The 15,840-nt window shown below is 39.5% G+C and overlaps 1 long non-coding RNA gene across 3 annotated transcripts; it reads left to right on the top strand.

The window, feature by feature from the left end:
- The first annotated feature begins 4,361 nt into the window (after nt 1-4,361).
- Nucleotides 4,362-15,449, top strand: LOC132673513 (uncharacterized). 3 transcript variants are annotated; one of them, XR_013557068.1, is made up of 3 exons: nt 4,362-4,559; nt 5,530-5,617; nt 14,089-15,449. It is a non-coding gene; the product is annotated as an uncharacterized LOC132673513 (long non-coding RNA). The 3 variants fall into 3 exon arrangements; XR_013557066.1 differs by lacking the exon at nt 4,362-4,559 and adding an exon at nt 4,770-5,157; XR_013557067.1 differs by lacking the exons at nt 4,362-4,559; nt 14,089-15,449 and adding exons at nt 4,770-5,157; nt 13,072-13,284.
- Nucleotides 15,450-15,840: the final 391 nt, after the last annotated feature.

Genomic DNA, 15,840 nt, shown 5'->3' with positions numbered 1-15,840 from the left:
TGGAACTGCTGGGGCAGGCACCCCCCACCCCCAACCAGGAGCTTCAGCCCCTACCATTTATATGTGGCATCTAAAAAATAAAACTAACAGAACAAAACAGAAACAGTCTCATGGATACAAATTGGTGGTTGCAAGAGGGGAGGTGGATGGGGAGAGGGATAAAATAGGTGAAGGAGATTAAGAGGTACAAACTTCCAGTTATAAAATAAGTCAGGGGCACCTGGGTGGCCCAGTCATTGAGTGTCTGACTTCGGCTCATGTCATGATCTCACGGTTCGTGGGTTCGAGCCCTGCCTCGGGCTCTGTGCTGATAGCTCAGAGCCTGGAGCCTGCTTCGGATTGTGTGTTTCCCTCTCTCTGCCCTCCCTTTACTCTCTCTGTCTCTCTCAAAAATAAAAGTAAGACATTAAAAAAATAAAATAAATAAGTCATGTGGATGCAAAGTCCAGCTTAAGGAATATAGTCAATAATGCAATTAATTTGTATGGTAACACATGATAATTGGACTCACCATGGGTGGTCATTTCATATAAATGTTGAATCACTATGTTGTATACCTGAAATTAATATTATATGTCAACTGTACTTTAAAAAGAAGATAGGGGTACCTGTGTGGCTCAGTCGGTTAAGCAGCTGGCTTCTGCTCAGGTCATGGTCTCACGGTTCGTGGGTTCCAGCCCCGCATCGGGCTCTGTGCTGACAGCTCGGAGCCTGGAGCCTGCTTTGGATTCTGTGTCTCCCTCTCTTTCTGCTCCTCCCCTGCTTGCACTCCGTCTCTCCCTCTCTCTCAAAATAAATAAACATTAAAAAAAATTTTTTTAAAGAATAAAAAAGAAGATGAAATAGCAACTCGAAGCTTGAAAGAGAGTCTATTTAAATGATGCAGCTAGAACAAAAGAAAAACCTCTAGCACATGCCCAATGGTTCCTCTCAGTTTTTATCCAGAAATACTGCGTGATTATTGATTAAAGTGAATCCTTTAATGATAAAATGCCCAAGAGTTGGGTTTACTCTGGTTAGTGGAATGTTGTGAAGAACTGAAAATGAACAAGAAACCCATATTGTTGTTTATTTCCTCATTTTCTGTTAAAAATACATGTGAAAATATGCATGCATCCATTTCCCTCAAAAAGTGAGGGTCTAGCAAAATGAATGAATTATTTGATCAGTGAATTCCATCGTAGCTGAGAGGGAGAGAGAGAGAGAGACAGACAGACAGACGGAAAGAAAATAATGGCTGACCATGAGGATAGCAAGTCTGAAGTGTTCCACATAATGAGGTCTGACTCACAGATGATCTGCGGGTTTCGAGTGCCAGGCTAGCACATCATGTGTGAATAAGCCTGTGGCAGGGGCTGAGGGTGAGGCCTGAGGACATGGTTTATGTTGGAGCCTCACGGTGTTCTGGGTGACTCATGTACACTAAACAGCAGAGTCATGAACCATTTATACACACCCAATATCAGGTTCACTTCGAGGCTGTTCTTCTGCAGCCATTTTACAGCTCTCTCTAAAAAGCACAGAACTTGTTTTGGCCTTTTCCAGGAGGATCACGAAGAGGAGTTAACAGAGAGCCTTAATGTCTTGATGGTCCTTTCCCGGGGAGATTGTTCTTCCTCTGAGCCCCGAAAGACACTCCCATGGTACTTTTTCTCTCTATTGTGCTGTGAAAGGAGTGGGTTTGGGGTCAGCTAGAGGCCTAGCTCTCGGCAATGTCCTCACCACCTCTGAGACCTTGGGCAATTCGCTTGTTATTCTTGGGTATGGTTTTCTTGGAAAACTATAAACCTTACAGAATGGGATGGCAGAATTTTATGCATTTATGGGAAATTAACAGAGAAGAAATGTTAACATTCTTTTCAGTGGTCACTTATCCAATTGCTTCAGCTCAGGAATGACCGATGCCAGAGCACTAATTAAGGATGTTAATGTTCAATTTTGTATCTGTTTAGTGTCAAGAGAGAGGAAGTTCTCTTGCACTAGTTTTAAATGTACACTAGTAATTTTTTTATAGGTATGTACAAGGCTTTTTGAAACTATCAATAAAGTCAAGGGACCTATGCAAGGACTAAGAGAAAGTCAAAAGAAAAGAAGCATTCCACATTGTAGGCTGAAGGGGTAGATGGCTTCTTCTGGGTGAGAAAGCATGATCTATCGTGCACTGCTCATGGAACGACCTGTCTGTGGCTGGGCAGTGCCTTCAGGCCTCTGAGTCCTGCCCAAGCCAGGACCTGCCTCTGCTCATTGTCAGTGCTATCACTCGATGCCGGGGAGCAGAGGGGCCCCAAGGGAGTCAACGATGTTGTTTAGGGTTGTCCATTTTGGGGACACACTGGCTAGAACGAATCATATGTTCATAGTCTTGAGGGGTCCTCCGTTTTTAGACAATTAGAAGGAAACACCGTGTTTGTCATTTTAAAGTGCCCAGGTCCGGCACTTCTATTCAGCATGTACTTTGGGCAAGTCCCCTCACCTGTTGGGGACTAACTTACTGCCTCTGAGAACTGAGGGAGCTGGACCCAAAGGTCTCTAAGGGCTAAAGTTTTCATGCCACTGACTCTGGACTTCTCTATGTAAACACTAAGTAAACTTACAGTAACTATGGAGAAGGACTATGTCCTTGCTGATAATTGTAAATGTCCATGATGTCAAAATGCAGGATGGTAAAAAGTGAAGTTGAAAAATGAGGAAGAGGTGTGACAGGGTGCAATCTAAATAGTTTTGAAGGGTGTGCACTTTTTAGGCTGCCTGGGATCAGGGCATGTCTTCTAGCGAATTTCAGAGTTGATCAAACTACATTTTGGTTCGGATCTACCTTATCCAGCAAGAGAGAGGATGGTAATTAAAGCAACGATAGCCCCATGGCTCACATGACCCCTTTTTCTGATTGAGGGAGGAGGCAGAGGGAGACACGGGAAAGAGAAAACACTTATATTAAGTAATTATGTCAAATTCATTACTGAAACATATATTTCAAACGTACACAAAAATGTGGTAAAGAGTATAATGAATCCTCATGTTCCTGTGAACATTCAACAATCAATTCATGGACAATCTTGTTTCATCTATATCTTCACTTAATCTTGTCTTACTAAGATTATTTTGGGGCAGATCTCTCACATAATTTTATCTGTAAATGTTTTCCAATATATCTCTAAACGTTAAGAACTCTTTTCATTTAACAGGCAATTGCAATGTCATTAACACACCTAAAAATTTACCCCAAATTCCTTACTATTATTCAGTATCAAGTCAGAGTTCAGATTTCTCCAATTTTCTCATATATATACATATTTAACAATTTGTTTGAATCTGGATCCTAATAAGTTCATAAATAGCTATTGGTGAATATGTCTCTTCAGTCTCTTTTAATCTATAGGTGTCCTATCTTTCTTTCTTTCCCTCCACCCCCTAATCTCTATTTGATGAAGAAACTGGGTTGTTTGTTGATCAGAAAATCATGAATTTTCTGATTTTGATGATTAACTTTCTATGTTACCTCTTCACATGTTCTTCAGTCCCCTCAGTTTCCTATAAATTGATACTTAAATGCATGATTAGATTTCTTTTCTTTTTTTTTTTGACAACTCTTCATAGATGTGTACTGTATTTTTATCAGGAAGCAAATAATGTCTCATTGCCTCCTTTTTCTTGTTCTATTAGTAGCCATTATTGATTACTGTTTAATTTCTTCATTATAGGTTGTCCTATATTAATTTTATTAATATAATCAATTCCTTTTCATCCTAGTAGCCGAAATATTTTTATTAAGAGAAACTTCCCCTACTTGAATACTTGAAGAATTATATATTCATTATAATTTGTACATAAAACTCAGGATAAATACTGGATTTAACCCTCTCTTTACCAGTTTCAGCTTATTTTCTAGCATTCTTCAAAAGTGACCAATGAGACCTGTGCGTGTGTTTAAACTGTTTATTTTGATCTCATGGATTTAAAAAACATTTGGACCTCGAGCTGGTAAGTCAGACGGATGTAGGTTTGCATCCCAACTCTGCCCTGTTACACCAGGAAGAATTTTCCCTCCTTTCTTCCCATGATTAAATCCTGGTGACCTTTAGCTCTCCTCCACAATAAGACTTTCTCTTAACTCTCCTGACCAGGTTAAAACCTCTCAAATGCACAATTTCACATTCATTTGTGTGGATGTTGGCTTAATGCCTGATTTCTTTGCTAGACTGTAAGTTCCCTATGGGCACGGACCATGTTTTGTGTTAACTAACCATCAGATCCCCATTATGAGGGTGTCTGTAAATATTTGTTCATTGAATGTTGAAAAACTTGGCTAAATTAATCTCTCTGAGCTTTAGTTTTCTCATCTTTCAAATAGGGGTGATAATACCGATGTCACAATACTGATGTTATGTGAAGATTAAGTGAGACAATGGGTGCAAGATACCTGGTCTATCGTAAGCATTCTCAAGTGGTAGCCGGCTTTACTACTGTTTCGTATCTGATGACCTTGGACACTACGCTCCTGTCATGAATTACTTGGCTGACACCTCTGATTGTATTGCTTGGGAATCAATTATGAAAAAGTAATTTCTGCTTCTGTTTATGAAATGCTAAGTCAGATGCAAATCAACAGAGTTCTAAAGTGTTCTGACAGGGAGAAGAGAGAGAAATAGCATTCAAGTCTCCTGCCTCCAAAATGGGGGCGGGGGATGAAGGAATAATTGAGAACGATATGAAAATAGTTATAAAGAATTGTATGAACCGATGAAATGTGAGGGGATGGATGGAGCAGCTTAAGTTAGGGGAAGGAGAAGAAGCACAGTCTCTGGAAGAGGTTTGGTGAGTGGAAGAGAAATTCTGAAGTTAGGACTGGTCTCAGTGTCAAAAAAGGAAGTTGTCGCTTTAGGAGGGCTGACTAAATGTCCTCCGAGACTCCCTTGACTAAAAATATCTCTTCCATTGGCTTGGGATCATTCAAATCAGAGTCTATCCTTATGCACATGTTAGGACTTTAGATATTTTCCTACTCACACCACACTGTGTCCCCACCTCCGTAATTTTGCTCAGGCTGGTCCTTCCTCTGGAGTGGTCTTCTCACTTTTCTCTACTCACCATTTTTGTATCGTGTCAGGAGTCACTTCTTCTGGGCGTCTTTTTCAGGCTCTTGCTCCAATCCACCAGGTGTGTTAAGGACTTTCATTTTAGCAAATTCAATAAGCTAACAGTGTGGAGGCCAGAGACCAATTAGAAGAACGCAGGCAATGGGGAGGTCATAGTCCAGGTAGATGATGAGGCCCTGAACTTGGGCAGGGGGCTCTGGAAAGGAGAGGACAGATGAGGAAGCAGATTCAGGAGGTAGAACTCATAGTGGCTGACTACAGTGTTTTGTCTGAGGCGGCTCCTAACATTCAGCACACAAGTAACTAAAAATGTTGGCCCCTTAGCGCAGTCCAGACCTTATGATTCTTGTATTATTTATTTGGCATTTAGACTTAAGACTAAAAGTCCTTTTCACAAAGCTGAGTGACCCTGATTTTCCCCCTGTTTTCTCAGGACATCCCGTACGTGTCCCTGTCACCGCATTTACATTTACCGCGGTGTTTATATCTGCTGACTTCACTGAACTGTGAGCACCCGGAAGGTGAGAACTCTCTTATTCATCTTTGTAACCTCGGCAGAGTGCTCAACACATACTTAGTGTGTAAGGAATAACAAATGGGTGATTGAGGTCTTATCTAACCATTGTACATTTACATTTAGATAAGATATTTAGTTACCTGGAAGGATAAATCAGTAACGTGTTAACACATGAACCTAAGTTAGTTTATCTGATTGACCCCTTTTCAGCAGCAGGAACAGAGTGGCGGAAAATCAGCAAGCTGATTTGGGGGGAAGGTCAACAGCACCTGCTAACTTTCAGCCCTGGCTGAGATGGAGGGAAAGAGCAAAGGTGGTTTGTGTGGACGCCCTTAGCATGATCCCTGTGTGAGAGAGTAGGAGAAAGCAAGAAGTATTTAGGGGAGAGCAATCACTATTTTAGTATTGGCGAGATTGTAGAAACCGAGCAAAGGCAAACTGGATTGAGGTTCGTGGGGGTGGGCAAGTGTTGGAGAGCCTTACAACATGGTCATGACAGGGTAGTATGTAGAAATATCCATCAACGAAATGCATAATAGTCTTTCCAGAAAAAAGCCGCCTTATATTCGCAGTGTTTTGTATATTTGCACAGAGAACTTGCTCATTTATCTAGGTTCTTAAAACACTCAGTTATCTGCCCAAGAGATGCTTTTTGACATAAACAACTATCTACCTGGTGTCAGAATTTCTCAACAGATAAGACATGCTTGTACTCAGGAAGGAACTTCTGCAGTAAGATAGCACACCAAACTTTTATTGTTAATATGGGAAGAAAGGCGTGTGTCAGAATAACAGGAAAACCCACTCCGGTGTATCTGAACCTGATGTGGGGGAGGGGTGGTCGTTTTTATCCGGCACACTGAAAGCAGCCTTTCTTGCAACATGGACTGTCCTTAGAATTCATTGCTTTGTGAGTTTTTTTAGTACCAGCAGAGATTAAATGAAATCCAGGATTTTTTCAGACCCAGTTAGAAATGAACAATAAGACGTTTATCATTAATAATCAGACTGAGCTTATTGTATTTCATGGGATTTAGCATGTGTCTGTGTTTGTCCAATTAAATGTTTCCATCCATAACATGTGTTTCTTCCCTAGGTGGAGGGATGGGCAGGAGTGGATCTTTTTCTATGAGCAAATTTTCCTTCTATCATGTTTAAATACATAAAATATCATAGCTATTTCCAATAGCTGTGTATTTGCTAAAAAAAGTTGTTTAAGTGTAAAGATTTACAGGTCACATTTTGACTTCTGATATATATGGAATCTTAAGAAATCATACTAAATACACTTGTAAATTATATCGATTAGGAAGTCTGTGAGAAAGACAATTTACAGAAATGCCAACTGGATTGAGACTAGAGCAGAGTTGTTCAAATATACTGGTTCTGGCCTCCTTTGGATTTTTATTTGTTTCCTTATTACTGTCAGGTAGACTTCCCCTGAGAAATTTAGGTGGAGAATTTAAAGGAGATGTGTTTTCAGGAAGACTTAGTGGCAAGACCAGAAGGAAGTCTTAGTGAAATATAGCAAAGGTCATTATAACGTGGCCTTGTCTCATAACTCTGGAGGAAGTAGGTAAGAGGTAGTGTCAGAAAGGGAAAGATACAGAGGTGTTTCTAACGCGGGCACAGGAATATGTGGCAATGATAGAATATTACTAAAGTTTTCCTCTAGAATGAGTCATTGCCAAATATAATTTGAAGCTTTATGCAGCTTCAAGAAAATATCAATTTCTATGATTTTTATGAACTTGCACTTTAGAAAGGTTGGCAAATTGATAGACAATGAATAAATGCATTTAGAATTCACAGTTGAAGCTCATATTGTGGCTTGAATTTAGCTAGGTACGATACCAAAGTTAGTGGCGCATGGGTGTCTTTCCGATGGTCCGATTTGGTAAAAACAATGCTGACAGATCAATATAAATATAGATAAAATGCCAAGATAATTTGACAGATAACTAGGTATTCTAAGCTTAATTGGGAAGCACGTTTTACATTTTAGTTCAAGACTAGACAGTAGTTTTTCTTTTTTTTTTTTTTTTTTTTTTTTTTTTTTATTTATTTTTGGGACAGAGAGAGACAGAGCATGAACGGGGGAGGGGCAGAGAGAGAGGGAGACACAGAATCGGAAACAGGCTCCAGGCTCCGAGCCATCAGCCCAGAGCCCGACGCGGGGCTCGAACTCACGGACCGCGAGATCGTGACCTGGCTGAAGTCGGACGCTCAACCGATTGCGCCACCCAGGCGCCCCTAGACAGTAGTTTTTCAAATCAAGTATCTAACCACCCTAAAGAAATGAATTTCATTGTGAAGCTAAAATGATTACGTACTATAGCCCCTAACTTATTAGAGACAGATGTATCCCTGGTCTAACAAGCTCCATATTGTTAAATGGCAATGCTAGCATCTCCCTTCTTCAGTGTTATCCAAAATGTAATCTTAATATTATTTTATTGAATCTACGGGGATATCTTGTTATTCCTTTTTGTTCCTGTTTTTGTTTGGGTGGTAGTCAGGGTGTGTGGTGCGGTGGGTGTTCAGAGGGTTGGGGGTCAGTTTGTATGTATTTCCAGTGAATAACACTGAAATAGTTGGTGGACTTCCAGCCGGAGTTCTGTGTCCTCAACATTTCATATCCAGGAAAATTTGCTACATTAAACAAAAATCAGAACAAAGAGACTGGTATCGGTTCCCACATGAACTATTTTCCTATCAATGTAAAGTATAATAGAATGTGATAAGAAGCAAAATTTGGCATAGTTTTATAGGAGTTTGATATTGTAAGTGCACATACATCAGATATTCAACTAATTTAGTATAAATAGTCTAGCACTGTCAAATGAGAGGCAGATAGGATAACTTCCTTAGAGAGCACATAGTTAAAATAATACTTGGAAATGACCAATGGTCAAATATGGGCATAACTTTTCATTTTAGAGATACCTTGTTGTATAGACCAATTTAGTAATAGCGTGTATTTTACTCCTAAGAATTTGCTGACCAAAGTACTTTGCCTTCCCCTAGTGTTCCGATAATAAGATTTCATATTCTGTGAGCATTGCCTATTTCTCCATCCTATGAGCCCATGAACAGTCATCAGCCCTTACATCTCTACTCTCCCAAGATACTGCTAAAAAGGAGAAGTCCAGTTCCTTCCACAGGCACTGCCACTACCACATGGCAAACTTGGCCTCTTCCATGGAGGACTGTACCATGTTCAGTGGTTATTTAGTCAAATTGAAACACCACCTGTCTGCAGCCCAGTTCGACTTTCCCATGGTTCTTAGGAAGGCCCTGGCCTCCATTTGAAAACAGAAAACAAAACCACAGATCGATGAGGGTCAAAGAAGAAGTTAAGAAAGCTGTAGCAATTGTTAAGACGTGGAGACTTTTTGTTTAATTTTTGTTCATTTCCCTTGTATTGACTCTCAGGTAGACACACTAATGACCTATAATTCTGTTAGGTGCTTTATGAAACAGAGGGAAATGGTATACACATGTGTAGAATCAGAGCCACAATATTGGTAATTAGCTCAATGGAACAAAAAATGGATGTTAGGCTATTTGCTAGAAGTTTGAGTGCAGATTTGACAAGGCAAGGAAAACAGATTGCACTCCAGAGAGAACCGGCTTAACACTTGAATTCAGAGAACTGCAGATTCCTTCCTTGTTGAGTCCTGCAAATAGAGAAGAGGGTAAGAAAGAGAAGTAATTCAAAAGGCGGGGAGGTTAGGAGAGTAAACTGAATTTTTCCATGGAAATAAGATGTTTTTTTTTAATGTTTTTTTTTTTTTTTTGGCCCCTTTTAAGCCATTGCTTTCAGTTTGCTTCAATGCAGTCACTGAAATAGCTTAGAAAGAAATCTTTGATATGCCAGATCAACCAACAGTTTTAAAATATCCTTTTGTGCCTCCATTTATAATGCAAATAGTCAGTTGGCATTTTGGGTTCATCTCACCATTGTCTCTGAAGTGGGTTAACATACACAGAGTGAGGAAGAGAAGGGAGTCCCACAAGAGAGCAACTCTTTGATAGTTCAATAATAGTAAAAAATGTATTTAGGTCTTTTCTAAATACCTTTCACCTCCTAAGAACATAAAAAAAAATGAGAGGAAGAGATCTAAGAAGAATAAACTGTGGTTGCCTTCTACGTTAGCTGAATGACTAAAGATATTGTTCTATGAATTACCCAATACTTAAATATTCCGAAGTCTGGCCTTTATGAGCTCATAAAAGACTTTGCTTATGTATCTAGGAAAGCCAGTATCTTTATATACTGTTAGAACAGAACTAGCATACTGTTTCAATATAAGTTTGAAAACCAGCAGAGATTTTGTTATATAAAGCAACTGGGCAATCACCTTAAACCCACGTTTACATTTAGTTTTATCGTACATAAACATTCCTTAGCTGAAATAGTTTTAAAAACTGGTAACCTATGTTTGAGAATGATGGAAAGAGACTGAATCCTAGTTGAAATATTATTGCCACTGTAGTGTTTTATTCATGGGAATCTCCAATCTTTTTTTCAGATATACTAAAAAAGCCAAAATTCATTAATGTCAGAAACACAAACGAGGGTTGGCAGTGATCATGCATCCATGCTGGGAGGAGGGAAGGCTGGGAGCCCTGTACAGCGTATAAACCCCAGATTCTACTTTTTCATTTGAGTTCCTCCGTAAATCCTCTCATGCATTCTGAAGCTCGAGAATTTCTTCTAGGCAACTGTTGTCAAAATACATTTTCCGACAAATACCCCCCAAAATGCAACCAAGAGCAACAATATTTCAGGAAGCTTCAGCTCAAGTGTGAGTAATAACCATTGGGTAAACAGAAGTTTTACCATCTTCTGTTTCATGATTGAGCTTTTCAAATGTAAACAGTTTGTAAGGAAAAAAGTGGGCCATGTCAGATTGGAGAAACAGAGGAAAGCTTGACAGGAGGTGTGCTTTGGCAGGAGAGGTAGTTAGGATACATCTGTGATTCCAAACTGGTTGAAATATCTTGTCTTTGAAGTCATCATTCCTTCTTCTCCCTTTCCCTCCTCGCCTGCCCCTCCCTCATGGGCACTGGCATGGACTTTTTTTTTTGCCTTTGCTTCTCTCAGGGACATGAGTTCAAACCCTTCACATTCTCCCTTCTCCTCTCATTCATCTCCCCAGACCCTTCTCCCACTTGGGCTTACTAAGCAACCATTACTCTCCAGGTCCTCTCCTTGCCTCAGCCTTGGTTAAGTATCTCTTATATATATTTCTTAATGTCTATATTTTAGGAGAAAAAAGATCTCCTGGTGACTCTCTTTCTTTTTTAATCTGAGCTGAATTACATTTTACAACTCTGATTAAAGACAAATCTTTATTTTTCTACACTGCTCCTTCTTCTGTCTCATTTAACACAGCTGGTGTAAAAGTGATCAATGCTGAAAAGCTTAGCGTATCAAGACTTATTTGCAGAAATGATGATAAAATACCATGAGAAAGGATGCTACATGTACTTTGTAGTGGAACCCTACCCAGGATCCTCTTTAGTGGCTGCTACGTGCTCTCCTGGTTGTTTGAGTGTGGCTGGTAAACTCAGCACTGTCTCCTTCTCTGGAGAATTGCCCTCTGATCAATGACTGCCTGGGAAGGAGGAAGCTTGCAAAGGCCAGCTTTTCAGCCTCAAGGTGGACCCAATGCTGGGTTGCGATTTGTACTCCAGAGCTTCTCCATGGTGTCAGCTGAGCTGTTCTCTGGCCGAGCTTGTCTAGTGTTCTTTCCCTCTTTCTTCTCTCTCCTTCTTCTACAAATGTTCCTCAAAAAAAAAAAAAAAAAAAAATCTTTCCAACAAGAATTCCTATCTCAGTCTGTGTCTAGAGCAGTCACCTAAGACATACACCTTTCAAAATAAAGAGGGGAGCCTGAGTGGCTCAGTCGGTTAAGCATCCAATTTCAGCTCAGGTCATGAACTCCTGATTCATGAGGTCGAGCCCCGTGTTGGGCTCTGCACTGACAGCTCAGATCCTGAAGCCTGCTTTGGATTCTGTGTCTCCTTCTCCCTCTGCCCATTCTCACTAGTACTCTGTCTCTGTCTCTCACTCCCCCAAAAATAAAATAAAAATTAAAAAAACATTAAAAAAATTCAATATGTAAGAAATGACTAGTTTTAAAATGGATGTTGATATGTATTTGGAAAAAACAGAATGAGAACTTAAGATGTTTTCAGTTGTGGCAAAGCTTAAGAACTATAGAGATTCTATCTTTTGCCTCATAAAAAAGAGGAAATACTTTTTAAGGAGTTGCAAATATTTAAAATGTTATTAGCCCAGAAAAATCCCTTGAGTGGGACTGCAGTAGTCTTCTAAGTACTTATTTTATGACTGACTTTATAATTTCCAAAGTAGTTTCAATTACATGAACTAAAGTCAATCTCATGGCAGGCATGACAAGCAGGGATAATTATTAGCCCCATTTTCCACATATGAAGACTGTCTCAGAGAGGTTGAATGACGCCATTATCTCCTAGGTAGTTAAGTACCTGGCCTGTAGTTGGTGCTCAAACCCAGGTGTCTGTGTGAAACGTGAGTGAGATTTGCTGATTAATTTAAGTCATGTTCTTAAGTTTATTACAGGCTGGATCTTCATAATTCTGTTATTAAATTTATTTGGGCTGCCTGAGCAATCCACCCACTAATCTCGAGTTAATCTGGGGCAAAGTGGTCAAATTCATATAAATGTGTATATTGGTTATCCATTGATGTGTAATAAATTATCTTAAAAAATAGCAGCTTAAAATAAGAAATATTTATTATGTCATAGTTTCTGTGGATTAGGAATCTGAGGGGTGCTTGAGTAGTGCTGCTGTCTCAAAGACTTCTCAAAGTTATAATCCAGGTGTTAGGCAGAGTTTGCAGTCTCATCTAAAGGCTCAGTTGAGGGGCGCCTGGGTGGCGCAGTCGGTTAAGCGTCCGACTTCAGCCAGGTCACGATCTCGCGGTCCGTGAGTTCGAGCCCCGCGTCAGGCTCTGGGCTGATGGCTCAGAGCCTGGAGCCTGTTTCCGATTCTGTGTCTCCCTCTCTCTCTCTGCCCCTCCCCCGTTCATGCTCTGTCTCTCTCTGTCCCAAAAATAAATTAAAAACGTTGAAAAAAAAAATTAAAAAAAAAAAAAAAATAAAGGCTCAGTTGAGGGAGGATTAACTTCTAAACTTACTTAGGTAGTTGTCGGCAGGGTTTAGTTCCTGGGGAGGTGTTGGACTGAGAACCCCATTTCTTTACTGGCTGATGGCCAGAAGCCATCCTCAGTCCCATATTACATGGCCCTTTCCATAGGGCAGCTCACAATATGGCAGCTGATATCCCTCAGAGGGGGTAAATGACAGAGAGTAAGAAAGGACAGACAGGGGGGAGGCCAGAGCTTTTTTTCTAACTTAATCTTCAAGTGCTATCGAGTCACTTTTACTGTGTTCTGTCCATTAGAAGTGAGTCACTAGGTCCAGCCCCCTACCAGTGGGAGGGGATGATACAGAATGTGAATATCAGGAGGCAGGAGCCATTTGAGAAGCTGCCTACCATCACAGGTCAGTTGGCTTTCTTATGTAGGAAGCTATCCCACTTGATCCAACCCCTTCTTCTCTCTATAAGGAGACACGGGATTATTTTCAATGTGTTAATTTCATGGATTTAGGTGTACGTGCCCTAGTTGAGTTCTCTTCTCATTTCTTCTTCCTCCTACCTACTCTTCAATTTCTCTTCTCTTTTTGCTCTTCCTTTCTTGCTTCTCCTGCCCTCTTGCTTCTGTCTCTACTCACTTCTCTTTCAGACTCTTTTTCTCTCTCCCTTCTCATTCTCTCAGCAATTTCCTTCCTTTCGGGATCCAAGTCCTCTATATCTTTCCTGCTCCTATGACCCTCACTGTTTCTCTCTCTGCTCATGGGGACATGGACAACCAGCAGTTTTAGATGCTGGCTTTAACATTTCTAAACAAAGTGATCTAATTCAACTATTGGGTCTAGTCTTCCTCCCAAGTTCCTCTAGGAACTTCCTCACCATGATGAGGTGAGACAAGATGCTTTTATAGAATGTTGAAAATTCCATTTGGGAGGAGGATGGGTTTTTTTTCCCATTGCTTCATGTATAATGTCAGGTCTCAATTGTATCTAGTGTCCAGTTTTGTTTTATGTTAAATTCTTTACTTAAAGAATTTAAACATAAGATGATCATAATAATGATGAGATGATGATGATGATGATGTCTAAAGTACACTATTACATTACTTATCCAAGATAACCTGTTTAACTCTTGATGGCAGGGACTTTTTCCAGTATCTAGCACCATCCAAGTGAATAAATGAATGCAACACTTTGGCAGAACTACAGTAGATTGGATAGGTTAGCTATTTAAGCTGTTAAAGTTAGGGTGGAAAAATGGTTTTCCCAAATCTTATGTGAAATTCTGGGAAAAAATGTTAATGGGATCAGTATTTCTATTTTTTAGCATGAGAAGATGCTTTCAGGAAAAAAGCGACTGTTTGACCCAGCAGAGAGCATTTTCCCGATGTAGGGGTGATGTGCAGCAATTAGCTTGTTTTGGTCTGGGATGACTGACAGCGATTCCATGGATTGTTTTGTGATATTAGACAAAGGTTCTCGGGGCAAAATGTGATTAGAATATGTTCAACTTGATGACATGTATGTTAAGCCTGTTGGCACGTAGCAGCCAATTTCATTGTATGACCTACTGGCTAGAGACATCGAGAGTAAGAGTCAAATCATTTGGAGAAGAGTTGTTTAGTGAGTTAGAATGAATGGAGTCTTTAGTGAGTGTCCGCATCAAATTCTGTCCCAGTTTGTTGCTTGTCATGCCCTATTCTCCATCTGGGATGCCCAAGGCACTCTTTTTCAGGACATTTGACCTACAAGTCATATTTCAGAAACTACTGATTTGGTGCTTGCTGATGGAGTTTAGACTCTGAGGAGTCCGCCTGCTGGATTACGTACAGACTAATGACCCATCAGATGCTAAAGGCAAAAGCTTAAAGTGCACTTGTGAATTAAACCACAGTATTGTCAGAAAGGAAGAATTTATTATGTCATTAAATTTAATTCAATAAGTTTTGCTTCTTTAGATGCACTGCACTGAGGGAAAAGTAAGAAATTAATTTTAAACAAGTGTTATTTTTCTTCTGCTTATCCAGGTAAAGGATATTCATGTGAAAGAGACAGAATATTTTATCGAGATTTTTAAAAAAGCCATTACAACAAATGATAAATTGTGAAAACTGGGCATGACTGCCTAGCCAGGCATGAACTTCTAAGATCAGAGACTATGTGCTTCAGTTAGTAAACACAGAGGAAAATCAACCTTGCCTAATTTAATGACACCCTGGGTGAAGTTTTCAGGCTTTGCATAAAAATCACAGAGGCTCATTGATACAAAGATGTCAGCAGTAATTGTGGTTGATGCTTAGAGTTTAATCTGAAAGTTAGGATGGGCAGAAAATGAAAATCAAGATGGAGAATTTTTGCTTCAAATCTAGAAATTATTATGATATGAAGAAAATTCTCATAGGTTAAATATTAGAATAAAACATAGAAGTGTAAAATATGTGGTATTGAACCTTTCTACATACATCTCATGATTGCTTTAGAGCAACAGAGAAAATGTTGATAAATAGTAACTTAAAGGTAAGTGAGGAAGTTGCTGAGTGTTTGCACCTTTTGTCATTTACCAATCAAAACAATACGATGATCTTACAGGGGGTCTAGAATGAAGTCCAGTGATAAATACAAAAATTAGACTTTCCATTGTATTGATAGTGCTCATTCTAATAAGTGAGAGACTTTTAGTATTTGTATTCTAGGTAATAAATTTTCTATTAGTAACTATTATGTTAGTGGAATAAAAGCAAGAGTGCAAATCCTCAAAGAACAGATTCTGGTCATTGTTTTAATTCAATAAATTCCATAGCAAATGGCTATGTCAAGTAAGAGAGAAAAAAAACAGTTGACCATTGAACAACACAGGGGGGTAGGGGTACCCATGCCCTGGGCAGTGGAAAAGCTGTGTAAAACTTTTGACTCCCCAGAAACGTAATTATTAATAGCCTAATGTTGACTGGAAGCCTTACCAATAACATAAAAAGCTAACCAACACACATCATATATGATGTATGTATTATATATTATATTCTTTATAATAAAGCAAGTTAGAGAAAGAAAATATTATTAAGAAAATCACCAGAAAAGA

Source organism: Panthera onca, chromosome C1 (assembly GCF_046562875.1).
Source record: "Panthera onca isolate mPanOnc1 chromosome C1, mPanOnc1 haplotype 2, whole genome shotgun sequence".
Lineage (NCBI taxonomy): Eukaryota > Metazoa > Chordata > Mammalia > Carnivora > Felidae > Panthera > Panthera onca.
This window is presented reverse-complemented; position numbering and strand designations above follow the sequence as displayed.